This window comes from Lissotriton vulgaris, chromosome 4_1, assembly GCF_964263255.1.
Source record: "Lissotriton vulgaris chromosome 4_1, aLisVul1.2, whole genome shotgun sequence".
Taxonomy (NCBI): Eukaryota; Metazoa; Chordata; class Amphibia; order Caudata; family Salamandridae; genus Lissotriton; species Lissotriton vulgaris.
The window spans coordinates 130898255-130917664 of NC_141691.1; positions in this window are offsets into that span (position 1 = coordinate 130898255).

The window sequence follows — 19410 nt, forward strand, 5'->3', positions numbered from 1 at the left end:
ACCAGAAGCATATACATGATCCCCAATACTGTTCGTAATTTGGGGCGCTACATCATTGAAACACTGCTCCCACAGTCCAATCAAAGTCGCCAACATGTGCTTGAGGTCATGCTGCTACACAAACAGCTTGTAAACTTTCATCACACTCCACACATCCTCCAAACTGTAAATGGGGTTACGAGCCCACTGAGCTGCTTAATTAGCCACCCCCTTTTTCTCAGCTTCCCCCACATCAGATCGTATCAATGTCCGTCCTAACTGGTAATTGAATTTTGTCCAGTCCCTATCCTCAGGGCCACGCACTAGTGTCTCAAGATTCGGTAACATCTGGGGATAGGGGAAAACAGTGGGAGTGAGAACAGAGGTACCGGGCAATAACGTTGCTGCTGGCTGGGTCGTGGCGTAAGAGCTGGGGAAAAGGATACTGGAGCAACAGGCGTTGCCGAAGTGTTGAGAGTCGTAGTTACCACAGACGGTGATGACAAAGAAAGGACATGAGGTGCTGTGGCCAAGGCAGACAGAGCAACAGTAGCAGAGACAGAGACAACAGAGATAGAAGAAGTAGCTGGGGCTGCGGGGGAAGTACGGGGTATACCCTCCGCGGGCATATGGAGGCGGGGGTCAAACATCTGGCAATTCCGACACAAAATTATCATTCTCTTCTCAAGCAACATAAGACTTTTCACATTCCAATCTAAACTTCCTATCGGCACACTCTATTCCCTTTTCTATTTTCTCTCTACAATGCGCTATGGCTTTCTGAGTCAATGTGTGCATTCTCCCCTTCCGGACCTTTTTCTCTGCTTTCATTTGTCTCTGTTTAGCTTCCTTTTGCCACATTCTGAGGGAATCAAACATCAACTGCCTACTGCTTTTCACAAACAAATTATCCTGTAGAAAATTAATTTTCTGTTAATCAAAAGTTAATCAAAAGTGCCCGTCAGCGGCCACTGCAACTCAACATTGTCCCTCATATATTTGTGCCATAATGTACTAAACATAATAGGGCCAAGGCCATGTTTTACATACATGTCAGAATTTGGGGTGCCTTCCGGAGGTGCTGGCTGACTTTCTTCGAATCGAGCATCAACAGAACAACAACGATAGCCTAAGAAACCGGCTAAAACACTGCAATTTCAAAAGAAAACAAGCTCACTATTTATACCAAGCAGATATTTGCAAATACCTTTATCAAAATCTGTTCTCAAATTTATCAAATACAAATTAAAAATGGAACCATGTTCATAAAAAACTCAAACAAATTCAAGCGCTTGTCCAAAGACGGTCCTCAGACTGTGCCAAAAACAAATCAAAATGGTGCCATATCCACAAAGAACCAAAGCAAACTCACCTGGTGCACACAGGTCAAACAAAGTTTTTATCCACTGCCGACTCTTCGGACCAAACTGTCAGATCCAAGGGTTTCACCTTTCAGGATCCCAGTCGAGATGATCACTGGACGAGGCACCGCCCGGTCAGAAAGACGGGGTAGCTGCGAGTACAAGACTCTCTTGTGCAGGGATCCCCGGTCCACCCGTCCGACCCGATGTGGCCCGACCTCCCCAGCCGTCCGCAGGTGAGGATGGGTCACCCGATGGAGTACCTGTTCGGGCACCAACTGAAGGAAGTGACCCAATTAGGGTCAACCGGGTCACTCGCAACCACCTCTCAGCCTTCAATATAAAATGAAGAGTCAGTCAGACAGTAGAGAATACAAACCACAGACATTTATTGAAAGTACACTCGAGTGGAGTCCGGTCTGACTAGCCTCCTTAGATTGCTGCAGAGGGACTGACCTCAGTCAACATGGCAATACATAAAGTACATTTCCAATACCCCTAAAGGCACACCCAGACTGAAATTTGCCATATCCACAAAGAACCAAAGCAAACTCACCTGGTGCACACAGGTCAAACAAAGTTTTTATCCACTGCCAACTCTTCGGACCAAACTGTCAGATCCAAGGGTTTCACCTTTCAGGATCCCAATCGAGATGATCACTGGACGAGGCACCGCCCGGTCAGAAAGACGGGGTAGCTGCGAGTACAAGACTCTCTCGTGCAGGGATCGCCGGTCCACCCGTCCGACCCAATGTGGCCCGACCTCCCCACCCGTCCGCAGGTGAGGATGGGTCACCCGATGGAGTACCTGTTCGGGCACCAACTGAAGGAAGTGACCCAATTAGGGTCAACCGGGTCACTCGCAACCACCTCTCAGCCTTCCATACAAAATGAAGAGTCAGTCAGACAGTAGAGAATACAAACCACAGACATTTATTGAAAGTACACTCGAGTGGAGTCCGGTCTGACTAGCCTCCTTAGATTGGTGCAGAGGGACTGACCTCAGTCAACATGGCAATACATAAAGTACATTTCCAATACCCCTAAAGGCACACCCAGACTGGAATTTTCCAGTTAGTAACTGGTGAACAGAGGAGATACAGAACGATGGACTGCAATCCTGGGACCAGGCACACATCATCTTGCAGTCAACGTTACTTTGCCTGCTCTCACTGCTCAGGGCGGTGGAAGCAATCCTATCTAGTCAGAAAGGTATGAGATAATAAGAACGGTCTATTCATTAGTACAACAAAATTCAACCTTGGAGAAATACACAAATAGAGAATACACTAGCAGCTGCTTTTTGGTGAGGCATACACGAAATGAGACAGAAGTAAGTTTCGATCATTGCTCAAAATGGCGGCCAAATACAAAATGGCGCAGAGAATGCTAACTTAAATCGTATAGTGCATAGAGAATTCGGCAAAAGCATTTTTTCCAGTCCAACAGGAGCAGAAAGGCTCCAGAGATGTGGAATTCCTATAGCCCGACGCCCGAGACATATTGTTTGGGGTCAAGGGCAACAAGTTTAAATGTGCATTTTGTCCTTTGGACAAGTAGGCCCAACCCCCTGCAGCACAAACACTTTGGCTGCCAGTTTACAGTACCACATTGTGGCTCAGGGAAGGGCTTTCTCTACAATTAAGGTAAAGTGTGTGTTATATGTATTATGTGTGTTAATGCAGTTCAAACTTGTATATATGGTTCATTAACGCAAAGTCTTTATTATTAGAGTGAGCACTAAAAGCAAATGTTTTAAGCTCAGCCTGCACTACTGACAGTGGTTCCAGTATAAAAGTGTACCCACATTTTCAAAGTTTAATAATATGAGGCTCTGTAAAATGCACCCAGAATGCTATTTGATTATATGCAAATATTTGCAGAAGCTTAAAATCAAGAGTAATAATTATTTGCTTTCAAAATAAAATGTTAAAAAAATGCATGTAAGAAAAGAAAACATTTAGCTAAACTACTGTAAGGTTTTAGGTACTGTATCTTTGCAGCATCACTTAGTAACATGTTGATGTATGTTAGTATTTCCCAAAAATATTCAGAATGGAATATCAGTGTAACCAGTTTAAATATGAATATGGAAAACAAGAACAAACAAGCATTGGCAAAGCTAGAGGGTCTGAAATTGGTGGTCAGCCTTTTGGTTTTGTCAAGGTGTGACTTGTTTAGGCATGGTTTTTGTAAAACCTTAACAGTGTGGGAGCTGCTGGGTCCTCACCATTCTAACAAGCATTGGCAAAAGCAAAACAAAAAAATGTTGGTCTTAGCACACGTTGCCACAGCGGTTCTGGGCACTGAACAAAACTACTTTCTGTGCCAATATGCTTCTTCTAAAAGAGCAACATACTGTCACTTACAGGGAGGCCAGCTGATAGACAGACACAAAGAGACATAATTAAAAAAAAATGGTCATGGTTAACGCCAGGCCTAATTAGAGGCCCAATTATTAAAGAAAGTCTCAAATGTGCATCCATTGTATATATCCTTGCATTAAGTGCATATGTACAGTTTCCATGAATTCACAAGAATTTACAGAAATATACCAAGAAATAGTACTCCCTGAAAATATTTGTGAACTGCATTTTAGCATGAGCAAATATGCAGGTGTAGATTTGCTTATGTGAAAATCTGAATGTTATCAAGTTCACTTTTCCTCCAACTACTTTTTTCCCAACCCTGGAAGAAGTTTTAAGTCTTCCACTGACAGTAGTAAATTTCCGACCATTCTCAGAAGAATTGGTGAAAACCCTTAAAACATGCACGTTAGTAGGTTTGCACGGACTAAAAAGGGCATTCCAACCCTGGAACTATTGCTTACCACTACCTTCAGCCCCAGTATATAGACCTGCAGAAACATAGCAGCATACGTGAATTGCTAGTATTCAAACACTACTAGGGTATGAGCCCTGGCATAATCAGAGAGGCTATATCAGAACTCTTATATAATGAGATTGCTGCATAATTTGTTGCCGCATTACATGACAAAAAGGGGACAAGTGGATTTTGTTACAGGACAAGTAGATTTATTAAGCAGCCTGCCCCATGGACAAGTAGATATTTAATTAAATTCCACACCCCTGAGCAGAAAGGCTCACACAAGTTTTTTTCCCTCATGGTTAGGGGAGAAAAGGTCTGAAAAAGAAGAGGGATTTGTTAGTGCAGGTGGGGTGGCAGACAAGGCTAAAGAAAAGCAATTGCACATGAAAGAAAATTTTGATAGGAAAGACTATCCGGGGGACAAGGAAGTTTTGGTTGGTGATTTGGTAATGATCAAAAAATACATGAACGTAAGGAAAGGGAACTCCGCCTTTTCAGACCCTATTAAACTTGCAGGGTTAATAAGGGTGCAGTCTTCTTGGAGGGTAGAGGATGGTGGAACAAAAGACTGTTGGTGAAGGTGACACAAGATCCAGCCAAAATTATTAGTCATAGGAAGGACGAATTGGAGGTACAAGATGATGGGTGAACTCATTGGCTGCAGTCAGAATGCCGGGCCGGTAATTAGTGGGCCTATAGGAAGTTCTTCAACTGTGAACTCGTCCATCATTGGTCACAGTGGACTGGTGAGAAGGGTTCCGGCTAGGTTCAAGGATTTTGTTAAATATTAATTTGTTTTCCTTGTGATAAGGAGGGAGGTGATGTGTTGGGTTTGTATTGGAATGTTTATGTTATGACAAAGTTCGAAAAAGAATGTTATTATTTGAACAATGGTGGCCCGTGCATGGAGTGTGCGCTGGCTGTAGGTTCGATGGGCAATGTCAGCTGCTGATCGACTTTCATGCCAGAGACGCGCTCCATGTCGTGGGTGAAGTCAGAATACAATAACTACTCTTCTTACTTGAAGTACGTCTTCTGAGTGGTATTTCCACAACAGGCCTCTTGACTCTGACCAATTGCCCAACAGCAATCTTCTGCTTGGAAATACCGCCCTTGCCATTGTTGTTCATGTGTTGCTTCATTTCCTCTTTATTTTTTTCCATGTGTCTCAACACTTTCTCAATGTTTATAATATTATCACAACATTATAATGACATCTTAATCACCAAGGAAATAGCTTCGAACCAGGAACACAGTCATGCAGTAACTGGAAAGGTGTATATGTGGTGGATATGACAACACCATAGCATGTAGTACTTTTCTCTTATCTAATCCACTATTTTTATCAAATTGCTGAAGGCTGACAAGGGCTCTCTGCAGAGTGGTAAATAAATTCCGTTTATGCCAATTCAAGCCTTGCTAAAAGAATGCAGGGTGTGGAAGGATATGGCTGATCTCATCAGCAAATAGTTAATGTCCGTCTAGCCTGATTCCTTGTCCTGACTGAGCATTTGTCTTGCTGTTCCATCTCTGGTAATTAATTCGCTGTTTGAGCCAGCACTAAAGTGATACGCCTCCTCTTTTTATTTAAATGTGTCTGGACAACAGTTATGCATTTTTTGCAAATGTGTGTTATGAACCTCAGGCCCTTGCTTCTTTCTTTCTGGGTAGGTTCTCTAATCTCTCCTCCATACCCTGATATATGGGAAGGCTGCCTGACAGTAATGCTTTGAAAGAAAAAACAACCTTCTCTGCCTGTTGCCCAATATGTTGCCCAAGTAAACCAGAATAAGGGTGCTGTGCAGATAGAACTTGTTTTCTGGTGTCTTCATATTCACGGGAGAGGCTTTTTGGGTCGCGGGTCCTAAGAACGAGGTTGAAGAAAGCGCTTCCCCAGTTTGAATGACGCCTATAAAAGCATCTTACCATTTTATGTTATGCATTTGTTTCTCTCTCCTACTGCTTGACTCTAAACTTGAGCCCAATAGATTCATATTCTCAATGGGATCAGCAGCAGGGCCTGTTCAAAAACACGTGCTCGCCTCAAGAGTGCCTCTGGAGAACTGTATTACGCGTCTCTCGAGTCCACTGGAGTTCGCTAGTTTCATTATGGAACTACTTGATTGAAATAAAAAAAAACAAATGCTTAAGTCCATTTTAAGTAAAATTTGATTAGACCATAGCCCACCACATGCTCTACATTGGCAACCATTTAGCCACCTACTCTATGGATGCCTCAGAGACCCTTTCTCGCGCCGCGTTACAGGAGCGCAATACTACTCTATATCAGGAAAAGTTGTATTTGCCTGTAGGGTCAGTGCTGCTAGAGACAAATTCTTCTCAGCAGATTGTTGCATGTGGACTAAACATTTTTCACAACACGTATAAGATTGTACTCATGTTTGTAGTGCCTCATTAAATCGAATCTTTTCTATAATGATGTAAGTGTGCCTATGAGATATTCCTTTTCCTGAAAAAAACAACTCGTTGCAAACTTCACACAGAATTATTACTCTTTTTTTCCTCCTGCAATCTATTCAGATTCTTGTAAATTTGGACGATCAATGATATTCAAGGAAGAAGGTGGCAATAAGGAAAGCAACACTGCACCAGCCCACCCTTATTTTTCACCCCCATATAGTCATATCCCTGGGCCAGGTTTCTGCTTCCCCTGTAATTATTTCCACTGCTTTTTATGTTCACTGTGAATAGTGACCCACCAGGTGCCATGTCCTATGTCAACAGCGGCTACAACATGGAGTAAGGGTTGGGCATAGCTAGGCCAACAGTAACGGTTCCATTTCATGTTGAAATAGGGTCAGATAGATAGCTCTTATTCTAGTATCATAAGCAGGTTAGCTATGTTTGCACCATGTAGGTACTTGAAACTGAGAAATGCTGCACCTGGAAGGTTCCAGTCTTTTAGTGAACTGATAATGTCTGTTTTCCTGTCTGAATTGCAACTTATTAGTTGATGAAACTAGTCATAGATCCCAGGGGTGAATCAATGGCATAACAATAGCCCCGGCAGCCCCCCGGTGCAGCGGGACCCCGGAGCTCTAGAGGGCCCGCTTCAGGACAAGGCACCTGATTGGGCCTGAAGCGTGGGGGAACCTCTCCATGTACTTTGCACCAGAGGGGCCCTTATGTTTCGTTACGCTAATGGGGTGCATGTGAACGACGAAGAAGACATCACCTACTGCAAGGTGTGCCTCTTTCAATTACTAGAGTACTTTATTATAAATTATTGCCAAACCAGCGCCTGGCTTTAGGTTTCACATATTTAACCTCTATTGTTACATTTAACCAAATGTATGTAAAGGTGACAAAAGGGTATGGGATATATATTCTTTGTTTTTCGGAACAGATGCCTTATTTCTTTCAGTGTCTCCATCACCAAGTGATAGCAACATTGATTAGTGGAAAGGTTGTTGTTTGAAACTAGGTATTCCAAGGCAATCTAGGCCAACAAATCAATCAAAGGCATGAATCGCACAATAAGAATGGGTTACATAACTTAAAAAGTGGTTCTCCTTTGTTGGTATCTGTTAGACCTAACATCCTTGGTATGGTATTCTCCAAAACCTTCTGCCTTCACACCTTCTGTTTTTCTGAATTCGTTTTTGTTGCTTTAAGACTTTGCACACTTTACCTCTGCTAACCAGTGCTAAAGTGCTTGTGCTCTCTCCTTCAAACATGATAGAATCAGCTTACACCTAATTGACACATTTAATTTGGATCACTGAAATAATATCGACTGACAAAATATCGACTTGCCAAAATATCGTGGACAAAATATCGACAGTCAAAATATCGAGTTTGTATCTACAAACAGGTAAGTACAAAAATATCGAGTACAAAATATCGTTAACAAAAATATAGATGTAAAAAATATCGACTTTATTAAAAACAGTGTTAAATTAAATTAATATTAAATTTTAATTAATAAAATATACTTAAAACGACTTAAATTAAATTATAATAATAAAATAATAAATGAAAATAATAAAAATAATTTTTTAAAATCTTATTTGTTGACCCTGAACCCTAAAAATACCCCTTTACCCAAAAACCCAAAACTGACCCTGAACCCTAAAAATACCCCTTTACCCAAAAACCAAAAACTGACCCTGAACCCTAAAAATACCCCTTTACCCATGACCTGAAAACTGACCCTGAACCCTAAAAATACCCCTTTACCCATGAACTGAAAACTGACCCTGAACCCTAAAAATACCCCTTTACCCATGAACTGAAAACTGACCCTGAACCCTAAAAATACCCCTTTACCCATGAACTGAAAACTGACCCTGAACCCTAAAAATACCCCTTTACCCATGACCTGAAAACTGACCCTGAACCCTAAAAATACCCCTTTACCCATGACCTGAAAACTGACCCTGAACCCTAAAAATACCCCTTTACCCATGACCTGAAAACTGACCCTGAACCCTAAAAATACCCCTTTACCCATGAACTGAAAACTGACCCTGAACCCTAAAAATACCCCTTTACCCATGACCTGAAAACTGACCCTGAACCCTAAAAATACCCCTTTACCCATGAACTGAAAACTGACCCTGAACCCTAAAAATGCTCCTTTACCCAAAATGTATCAATATTATTTAATTACCAATTATTTATTAATTAACAATAACAATAAAGTAAATATATTAGAACATTAGGTGTAATTATTTTAATAATTAATATTATTTTTTCAGTATTAATTACTTAAAAATAACACAAAATTATATATATAAAAAATGTACTCTAATTAATGTAATTAACTAATTACAATTAATTAATTAACAATTATTTACTAATACAAAATATATTCAAAATTATATTAATTAATTAACTAATTAATATTAATTAATTATCAATTAATTATTAATGAAAAATATTAACAAACATATATTAATTAATTAATTATTATTAAATTACTTCCCACCCTATTCCCCTATAAACCCACAACCCGCTACAGAATTACATTACGCAATTATTATCAAAACAAAATTCATGTAATAAAATATTTTATAACATTAATACACACTATTCACACATATTATTACATAAAAATACACTATAAAATATTATATATTATTAAACAATCAATATATTTGCTATCTATATTTTATACAGTCGATATTACTTCACTTACCTGAAAAACGATATTTTTGTAGTCGATATTATGTCCAGTCGATATTTTGTCCAGTCTATATTTAAAACTCGATATTATGTCCAGTCGATATTTTGGAGTCGATATTTTGTCTCTATACCATTTAATTTACTTGTAAGTCTCTCGTAAAGTGGTACAACATATACCCAGGGTGTAAAAATGTAATGTTACTAGTGGGCCTGCAGCACTCATTGTGCCACCCACTACAGTAGCCCTTTAAACCATGCCTCAGGTCTGCCCCTGCATGCTTGCAGTGCTGTTGTAAACTGTCATTTCAACCTTGCAAATAAACATTTTTCCAGACGAAAACCTTCCTTTTCAATACTTATAAGCTACTGCTAAGATAGACTAAAAGCCCATAGGACAGGGTGCGTGGTATTTAAAAAGTAGAACATGTGAATTTAAGTTTTACATGTCCTAGTAGTGAAAAACTCCTACTGTAAGGCCTATCTCTCCGATAGGCTAATACTGGGCTATTCTTTTTGTTTAATAAAAACTAACTTTGGATTGGGAGCAGGAAGAGATATCATGTTTAGACTTAAAAGAATTGTATTTTAAAATCCTCTTTAATGTTAAAGCTGGATTTCAAGTCATAATTCTGAAAATGCAACTTTTAGAAAGTTACCATTTTTCTTGGCCTAAACATTTGGGCATTCTGCCATTATCCTGGGTCTCATGATGGTGAATGGCTCTGATCTCGGGGTTTGTGTATTGCTACCAGACAGTAGCACAAAACGGCACTCGGTGTGAACAGGATGGGCCATTCTGCCAGGGAGACTGCGAGTGAAGCTGTGCCTTGCTCCACTTACACTTCAAAGGGCTTGCCTCGAGCAAACACAAAGAACCCTGACACCACCCTGTTGTCACTGCAGATGTTTTGTAATCTTGACAAGGTAGAGGAATTACTTTCAAGAACCAGATGTAGGGGTAGGACAAGGTGCTCCTCCCACATACAAAGCTGGCACCAGGTATACATATTGGACCGCTTGAGTCACTCTTCAGTAGACTCCTGGACCTGAGGATATTCTAGTAGGAGGTCTGCCTTGTTCCACCTTCCAGAGGACTACCCTGCTGCTTAAGGACTGCTGTGTTGTCTGAGATGGTAGACATGACCTGCTCCCTTCATCCCAGGCTAACCTGAGTAAATCCAAGAGTCAATTTGCTGACCTCCTGTGTGAGCTCAAGAGGCCTCCCTACAACTGACTTGCTGCACTGGACCTGCCTTAGCCCTGTTGGACTCTGCTGGAGTGAGTTCCTGATCCCAGGGAGTTGCCTCCACAGGTCCTGGACCCTGCTCTGGCTTCAGTTGAGCTCCTCTTGTGAAGAAAGGTGAAATGCTGATGTCGTGGGCTCTTCACAAGTGCAAAAGGGCCCATTCGCACTAAAACTCTGCCGCCTGCAACAATTATCAACGCAAAGCTTCCGTGTTCCCTACTCTCCTCGCTACAGAGACCGACAAACAACAATGCAAAATCTGCAATTTGCATTACAGCAACAATAGCCTGTGGTGACCGCCAACACGAAGCTCCAGCAATTACTGTCTATGATGCCTGACCTGCTCTTCGCCCTGCTGTAACGATAGCCCACGCCGCCCAAACTGCTCTTCGCGCTACAGTGATGAACCTCCACGCCTCTCCACCTGCTCCTCATGGCCTACTCCACCATAAACGAAACGATTCACAGCAGACTTTGAGAAGGCCCCTTTATTAGTGGGGCTAACCTGGTCCCTGTATCCGGCCCATGCTCCATCCCAGTCAGTGCGAACGTATGACTTTCTCCCGTAGAGTGCGAACAGATGACCACAAGGGATGCTTTGTGCTTTTAGCACATCCTTACCTAAAACATTCAAATTCAGTATCTCAAGGTTCTACTGATTGGATTTTTATCATTCTGGTCTCATTATATTTATTAAAATGTACTCTATTTTTGTTAATGTTAATGTTAATGAAACTTGTTAAAGGGCACAAATACCTGGAGGTGTCTTGGCGCTGAAGACCGCAGTAAGCATTTTCGGCGCCTGGTCCTGAAACAGCCAAATCTTTAATTTCTCCTAAAACCCATAAGGGAGCTGGCTTTCCTAAGTTCCATTGGAAGAGAGTTCCAGAGTTTAGAGTTGCCGTGGTGGAAGCTACGGCCACCCCAGTATACAGTAAGAATTCTGGGCACTATTAGTAGTCTTGCCCCCTCCAACCGTAGGTGTCAAGTCGGTTGGTACCATACAAATAGGTTCTGGAGAAAAGAGGGGCCTGTGTGATTTAAGGCATTATAGGTGAGACACCATGCCTTGAATTTAATGCGCTGAGGTACAGGGAGCCAGTGCAATTGGCGGATTTAATTGGATACCGCTTTGTGCCTGGGGATATTGAACAATAAACGGGCCACAGAGTTTTGGATCATCTGAAGCTTCTTTAGACACTGCTTCTGAACATTCATATATAGTCCATATGTAACTTGATTTGGGTTGTTTATTGTGTTGTAATTTTTACTTTTTACTTTCTGTGTGTTGCATAAGTACTTTACATTTTGCCTCTAAATTATGAGTGACTGCTTTTGCTCCAAGCTACCAGAGGGTTAAACTCAGGTGAGGAGGAAGAGGGCATCCTGGGACACTGCAATAAGGTAAGTGCGCATTTATTTTACTTTAAATGTAAAAAATGTTTTTAAACTATTTATTGCGGGGGTGGGAGGTGCGGAGTGGAGTGGAGTTGTTGGCCAACTCCATAGAGCTCCGCTTTATAGCAACTCCATCTGCTCCGCCCGAGATTACTAATGAGCAGCTTAGATTAGATCTAATGAAGGCAGCTCATGAGAGATTAGCATCCAAGCTGGCTTGAGTGCCACAGTGTCAATTTTACAGCAAAGTTACTGATGGCCATTTTTACCTAAACAAACTAAACATAATGTGCATTTGCCAACAAATAAAACATTCTACCATTTCAAGATCAGTGCAGACTCCCCTTACTATCTCCAGTTGCCCTTTTGGGGTAGTTTACCTTGACCATATTGGGTCAATATTATCAGTCAATATATATATATATATATATATATATATATATATATATTACTTGTGTTGATTAATGCTCCAGTTTCCAGTGTGTTTGAACACAAAGAAATGCTGGAGCTCAACCTGTCATAAAAGACTAGCAGTGCTTCGTTTTCATGGGTGCAGTTCATATCTTTCATTCAGACAGTGGTCCCGCATTTACTGCGAAAGCGTTTAGGGATGCAATGTCTGCTCTTAGACTATGTCTACAATACTCGCACCCATTCCACCTGGAATCAAACAGGTTAAAAAGCATGCAAAGAGTACACTTAAATAAGCCTTGATTGCTAGGGTGTTAAGTCCAAGTCTGAGTTTGCTAGATTATCTGTATTGAGTTCAGAGAGCATTAAATAATTTGCCTCGAGGTGTATTAGTTGGTCACACTCGATACAAGATGCTTATCAGAGTACCTATGTATGTCCCCGATCTTGGCATGCCTGGAAAGCTGGTGCAAGACAAATGTTTGACCCGGACAATCGTTTAAATGTAGAACAAAGCTTCCATGAGGTCAAAGACAAGCTACAAAATACGAAGTTTTGCGACTCTGCCACTACTGAAGATAAAGTTTCCAAAGCTGCTGATGGAGACACAAGGTGGGAGAACTAGTCGAAGAAAAGATTTCCGATAAACAAGTGTTTGGGTCATTTTACAAATAATCCATTCCAGTTCTTGGGGTAGAAGGCACATGAACTGTAATCCTGCCTCCACTGCCAGGGACAATGAAGAACCGGAAGGCATCCATTAAAAAGCATTACATAGCCAATTCTGTCCAGTAGACCCCCCCCCCTTCCCACAAAAGTGCTTTTGGAGTAGAACCTCACATCCTCTTCCTAGGACAACCCCAGGAAGAGAACTGTCATACTGAAATCCTAAATCCCAATCCAGGGACTGCAGAGCCTTACACCAAATGCCAGATTGTACAGGAGAACATGATGTAGGAATTTAGCCAAAATACTTTGAAATGATGTCACTTAAAGAAATAATACTTTACAATAGGATTCTGACTTTGAGTTATATAACACACCAACATGCTCCACAGTTGTTCAACATCCCTGATGGCTTGTTTTTTTACTCTGGTTTCGGGGAAAGTAACTCAGACCACCGTGTTCCCACTCCTTTATTGCTAATGAAGTGTTTTTCCTCTTAATGTGGATCATCATACTGATTACACTTTTGCTGTTCATAAATGGACATTATATTCCTGATACAACTGGGCTGTTCCTTATATTTCAGGAATTGCAACTGTATTCTTCTTCTCGCAGAGCACACCAGGATCATCATGCTGTGAACATCACCACATATCCTGTGCTGGATAGTGTGGGTTTGTAAAGAGATCCCTAGCAGATCATGGGACCCATTTATCTGTTACAGCTCCTTTATGTTTTCGATATTTATCCTGACAATATATAATAATACCTAATTACTTTTCAGATAAATAGGACATCAGCGTGTTGCCCCAAAGCACCGTGGTCCATGTAGTCAGCATCAGCGGGTACGCCTCTGCCAGGGTCTTGAGAAAAAAATCAAAGTCGCGTTGGCCATCCCTGGACACGTGTTTCGAGGTTGTTGCCTCTCGTCAGCAGGGAGTAGGAATGTATGAAGGGGTGCTGCATAGGCTGCCAAAAAATATCTTCAGGTTCGGTACCACTCGTGGCACGCAGGTGCGTAACCCGGCTCGTCAGCCCCACCAGCTCCAAGGAGCTTGAATATAAGTTACAATCCAATTGGTCGCACACTGCTTGTCCTATCAGCGTGTTGTCCCAAAGCACCGTGGTCCATGTAGTCAGCATCAGCGGGTACGCCTCTGCCAGGGTCTTGAGAAAAAAATCAAAGTCGCGTTGGCCATCCCTGGACACGTGTTTCGAGGTTGTTGCCTCTCGTCAGCAGGGAGTAGGAATGTATGAAGGGGTGCTGCATAGGCTGCCAAAAAATATCTTCAGGTTCGGTACCACTTGTGGCACGCAGGTGCGTAACCCGGCTCGTCAGCCCCACCAGCTCCAAGGAGCTTGAATATAAGTTACAATCCAATTGGTCGCACACTGCGTGTCCTATCAGCGTGTTGCCCCAAAGCACCGTGGTCCATGTAGTCAGCATCAGCGGGTACGCCTCTGCCAGGGTCTTGAGAAAAAAATCAAAGTCGCGTTGGCCATCCCTGGACACGTGTTTCGAGGTTGTTGCCTCTCGTCAGCAGGGAGTAGGAATGTATGAAGGGGTGCTGCATAGGCTGCCAAAAAATATCTTCAGGTTCGGTACCACTCGTGGCACGCAGGTGCGTAACCCGGCTCGTCAGCCCCACCAGCTCCAAGGAGCTTGAATATAAGTTACAATCCAATTGGTCGCACACTGATTGTCCTATCAGCGTGTTGCCCCAAAGCACCGTGGTCCATGTAGTCAGCATCAGCGGGTACGCCTCTGCCAGGGTCTTGAGAAAAAAATCAAAGTCGCGTTGGCCATCCCTGGACACGTGTTTCGAGGTTGTTGCCTCTCGTCAGCAGGGAGTAGGAATGTATGAAGGGGTGCTGCATAGGCTGCCAAAAAATATCTTCAGGTTCGGTACCACTTGTGGCACGCAGGTGCGTAACCCGGCTCGTCAGCCCCACCAGCTCCAAGGAGCTTGAATATAAGTTACAATCCAATTGGTCGCACACTGCTTGTCCTATCAGCGTGTTGCCCCAAAGCACCGTGGTCCATGTAGTCAGCATCAGCGGGTACGCCTCTGCCAGGGTCTTGAGAAAAAAATCAAAGTCGCGTTGGCCATCCCTGGACACGTCTTTCGAGGTTGTTGCCTCTCGTCAGCAGGGAGTAGGAATGTATGAAGGGGTGCTGCATAGGCTGCCAAAAAATATCTTCAGGTTCGGTACCACTCGTGGCACGCAGGTGCGTAACCCGGCTCGTCAGCCCCACCAGCTCCAAGGAGCTTGAATATAAGTTACAATCCAATTGGTTGCACACTGCTTGTCCTATCAGCGTGTTGCCCCAAAGCACCGTGGTCCATGTAGTCAGCATCAGCGGGTACGCCTCTGCCAGGGTCTTGAGAAAAAAAATCAAAGTCGCGTTGGCCATCCCTGGACACGTGTTTCGAGGTTGTTGCCTCTCGTCAGCAGGGAGTAGGAATGTATGAAGGGGTGCTGCATAGGCTGCCAAAAAATATCTTCAGGTTCGGTACCACTCAGGGCACGCAGGTGCGTAACCCGGCTCGTCAGCCCCACCAGCTCCAAGGAGCTTGAATATAAGTTACAATCCAATTGGTCGCACACTGCTTGTCCTATCAGCGTGTTGCCCCAAAGCACCGTGGTCCATGTAGTCAGCATCAGCGGGTACGCCTCTGCCAGGGTCTTGAGAAAAAAATCAAAGTCGCGTTGGCCATCCCTGGACACGTGTTTCGAGGTTGTTGCCTCTCGTCAGCAGGGAGTAGGAATGTATGAAGGGGTGCTGCATAGGCTGCCAAAAAATATCTTCAGGTTCGGTACCACTCGTGGCACGCAGGTGCGTAACCCGGCTCGTCAGCCCCACCAGCTCCAAGGAGCTTGAATATAAGTTACAATCCAATTGGTCGCACACTGCTTGTCCTATCAGCGTGTTGCCCCAAAGCACCGTGGTCCATGTAGTCAGCATCAGCGGGTACGCCTCTGCCAGGGTCTTGAGAAAAAAATCAAAGTCGCGTTGGCCATCCCTGGACACGTGTTTCGAGGTTGTTGCCTCTCGTCAGCAGGGAGTAGGAATGTATGAAGGGGTGCTGCATAGGCTGCCAAAAAATATCTTCAGGTTCGGTACCACTCGTGGCACGCAGGTGCGTAACCCGGCTCGTCAGCCCCACCAGCTCCAAGGAGCTTGAATATCAGTTACAATCCAATTGGTCGCACACTGCTTGTCCTATCAGCGTGTTGCCCCAAAGCACCGTGGTCCATGTAGTCAGCATCAGCGGGTACGCCTCTGCCAGGATCTTGAGAAAAAAATCAAAGTCGCGTTGGCCATCCCTGGACACGTGTTTCGAGGTTGTTGCCTCTCGTCAGCAGGGAGTAGGAATGTATGAAGGGGTGCTGCATAGGCTGCCAAAAAATATCTTCAGGTTCGGTACCACTCGTGGCACGCAGGTGCGTAACCCGGCTCGTCAGCCCCACCAGCTCCAAGGAGCTTGAATATAAGTTACAATCCAATTGGTCGCACACTGCTTGTCCTATCAGCGTGTTGCCCCAAAGCACCGTGGTCCATGTAGTCAGCATCAGCGGGTACGCCTCTGCCAGGGTCTTGAGAAAAAAATAAAAGTCGCGTTGGCCATCCCTGGACACGTGTTTCGAGGTTGTTGCCTCTCGTCAGCAGGGAGTAGGAATGTATGAAGGGGTGCTGCATAGGCTGCCAACAAATATCTTCAGGTTCGGTACCACTCGTGGCACGCAGGTGCGTAACCCGGCTCGTCAGCCCCACCAGCTCCAAGGAGCTTGAATATAAGTTACAATCCAATTGGTCGCACACTGCTTGTCCTATCAGCGTGTTGCCCCAAAGCACCGTGGTCCATGTAGTCAGCATCAGCGGGTACGCCTCTGCCAGGGTCTTGAGAAAAAAATCAAAGTCGCGTTGGCCATCCCTGGACACGTGTTTCGAGGTTGTTGCCTCTCGTCAGCAGGGAGTAGGAATGTATGAAGGGGTGCTGCATAGGCTGCCCAAAAATATCTTCAGGTTCGGTACCACTCGTAGCACGCAGGTGCGTAACCCGGCTCGTCAGCCCCACCAGCTCCAAGGAGCTTGAATATAAGTTACAATCCAATTGGTCACACACTGCTTGTCCTATCAGCGTGTTGCCCCAAAGCACAGTGGTCCATGTAGTCAGCAACAGCGGGTACGCCTCTGCCAGGGTCTTGAGAAAAAAATCAAAGTCGCGTTGGCCATCCCTGGACACGTGTTTCGAGGTTGTTGCCTCTCGTCAGCAGGGAGTAGGAATGTATGAAGGGGTGCTGCATAGGGTGCCCAAAAATATCTTCAGGTTCGGTACCACTCGTAGCACGCAGGTGCGTAACCCGGCTCGTCAGCCCCACCAGCTCCAAGGAGCTTGAATATAAGTTACAATCCAATTGGTCGCACACTGCTTGTCCTATCAGCGTGTTGCCCCAAAGCACCGTGGTCCATGTAGTCAGCAACAGCGGGTACGCCTCTGCCAGGGTCTTGATAAAAAAATCAAAGTCGCGTTGGCCATCCCTGGACACGTGTTTCGAGGTTGTTGCCTCTCATCAGCAGGGAGTAGGAATGTATGAAGGGGTGCTGCATAGGCTGCCAAAAAATATCTTCAGGTTTGGTACCACTCGTGGCACGCAGGTGCGTAACCCGGCTCGTCAGCCCCACCAGCTCCAAGGAGCTTGAATATAAGTTACAATCCAATTGGTCGCACACTGCTTGTCCTATCAGCGTGTTGCCCCAAAGCACCATGGTCCAAGCAGTGTGCGACCAATTGGACTTTCATTTATATTCAAGCTCTCTTGAGCTGGTGGGGCTGACGAGCCGGGTTACGCACCTGCGTGCCACGAGTGGTACCGGACCTGAGGATATTTTTTGGCAGCCTATGCAGCACCCCTACATATATGCCTATTCCCTGCTGACGAGAGGTAACAACCTCGAAACACGTGTCCAGGGATGGCCAACGCGACTTGGATTTTTTGCTCAAGACCCTGGCAGAGGCGTACCCGCTGATGCTAACTACATGGACCACAATGCTTTGGGGCAACACGCTGATAGGACAAGCAGTGTGCGACCAATTGGACTTTCATTTATATTCAAGCTCTCTTGAGCTGGTGGGGCTGACGAGCCGGGTTACGCACCTGCGTGCCACGAGTGGTACCGGATCTGAGGATATTTTTTGGCAGCCTATGCAGCACCCCTACATATATGCCTATTCCCTGCTGACGAGAGGTAACAACCTCGAAACACGTGTCCAGGGATGGCCAACGCGACTTGGATTTTTTGCTCAAGACCTTGGCAGAGGCGTACTCGCTGATGCTAACTACATGGACCACGATGCTTTGGGGCAACACGCTGATAGGACAAGCAGTGTGCGACCAATTGGACTTTCATTTATATTCAAGCTCTCTTGAGCTGGTGGGGCTGACGAGCCGGGTTACGCACCTGCGCGCCACGAGTGGTACCGGACCTGAGGATATTTTTTGGCAGCCTATGCAGCACCCCTACATATATGCCTATTCCCTGCTGACGAGAGGTAACAACCTCGAAACACGTGTCCAGGGGTGGCCAACGCGACTTGGATTTTTTGCTCAAGACCCTGGCAGAGGCGTACCCGCTGATGCTAACTACAAGGACCACGATGCTTTGGGGCAACACGCTGATAGGACAAGCAGTGTGCGACCAATTGGACTTTCATTTATATTCAAGCTCTCTTGAGCTGGTGGGGCTGACGAGCCGGGTTACGCACCTACGTGCCACGAGTGGTACCAGGCCTGAGGATATTTTTTGGCAGCCTATGCAGCACCCCTACATATATACCTATTCCCTGCTGACGAGAGGTAACAACCTCTAAACACGTGTCCAGGGATGGCCAACGCGACTTGGACTTTTTGCTCAAGACCCTGGCAGAGGCGTACCCGCTGATGCTAACTACATGGACCACGATGCTTTGGGGCAACACGCTGATAGGACAAGCAGTGTGCGACCAATTGAACTTTCATTTATATTCAAGCTCTCTTGAGCTGGTGGGACTGACGAGCCGGGTTACGCACCTGCGTGCCACGAGTGGTACCGGACCTGAGGATATTTTTTGGCAGCCTATGCAGCACCCCTACATATATGCCTATTCACTGCTGACGAGAGGTAACAACCTCGAAACACGTGTCCAGGGGTGGCCAACGCGACTTGGAGTTTTTTGCTCAAGACCCTGGCAGAGGCGTACCCGCTGATGCTAACTACATGGACCACGATGCTTTGGGGCAACACGCTGATAGGACAAGCAGTGTGCGACCAATTGGACTTTCATTTATATTCAAGCTCTCTTGAGCTGGTGGGGCTGACGAGCCGGG